This window comes from Penaeus monodon, chromosome 33, assembly GCF_015228065.2.
Source record: "Penaeus monodon isolate SGIC_2016 chromosome 33, NSTDA_Pmon_1, whole genome shotgun sequence".
NCBI lineage: Eukaryota > Metazoa > Arthropoda > Malacostraca > Decapoda > Penaeidae > Penaeus > Penaeus monodon.
In genome coordinates this window covers 23630720-23631474 of record NC_051418.1, presented here as the reverse complement: position 1 = coordinate 23631474, position 755 = coordinate 23630720, and the positions used below count along the sequence as shown (strand labels likewise).

General features: G+C 31.1%; 1 long non-coding RNA gene across 1 annotated transcript in view; it reads left to right on the top strand.

Moving 5' to 3' along the window:
- The first annotated feature begins 312 nt into the window (after positions 1-312).
- Positions 313-755, top strand: part of LOC119594168 — a 4055-nt gene continuing 3612 nt past the window's right edge. The window contains exon 1 of the long non-coding RNA XR_005230591.1: positions 313-404. This is a non-coding gene — a long non-coding RNA (uncharacterized LOC119594168). The remainder of the gene's footprint in view (positions 405-755) is intronic.

Below are 755 nucleotides of genomic sequence, written 5' to 3'. Positions count from 1 at the left end.
ACTTCATATCTTATTAGTACAATTAGGTGTAATGATCTTCAGTTACAACATATCTTAAGATAAGAACTGAAAGGATCTAAATAAGAAAAGTTTTCAAAACATTATGAAATATCAAAATATCGTTCTTTTATCTTTCACAGATCATGCTAAATCTTACAAAACATTCTTCATTTAAGAAGGAATTTGCATTTGCGTATATTAAAGAACTCTAAAAAAAGGAAGAATACCTGCATTATATTTTTTTCAAGATTTGATGTTCAATTTGAACACAATAAATATCCTAAAAGTCTAATCAAGATCATACCTTCTTCGCGAACGCCGGGATTACGTGCGGATACCCAGCAGTCGCCTCCAACATCTGTCATAAGTTACGTAGCAGCGACTTAAATTACCGACTGAGACATGTAAGTTTGGTATAATTACCAACCTATTTGGTGGATGATACATTAATAATGGTTTTATATCGGAAGGGAAAAGGGGCTTCACTTTTATAGTTTTCAAAAGGCGTGTAAACAGCTGTAGTAAAAGGATGTGTTTTTTTTTCTTCTTTTTGCCTAACTTAGTATTTTGACTCGCAGTGAAACATTATTATTGATAATAATCTAGGGAAATTATGGTTATTACACATACAACAATATTAGACCTAAGTGATAGTATTTCTGGTCTCCTCGTGAGGTACAGGTAGTTTGTGTTTTTTTTAAAACTTTGTTTTTATTTTTAGTTTCCTTCAATTTGGTATAGTTCTTTTCCTTATG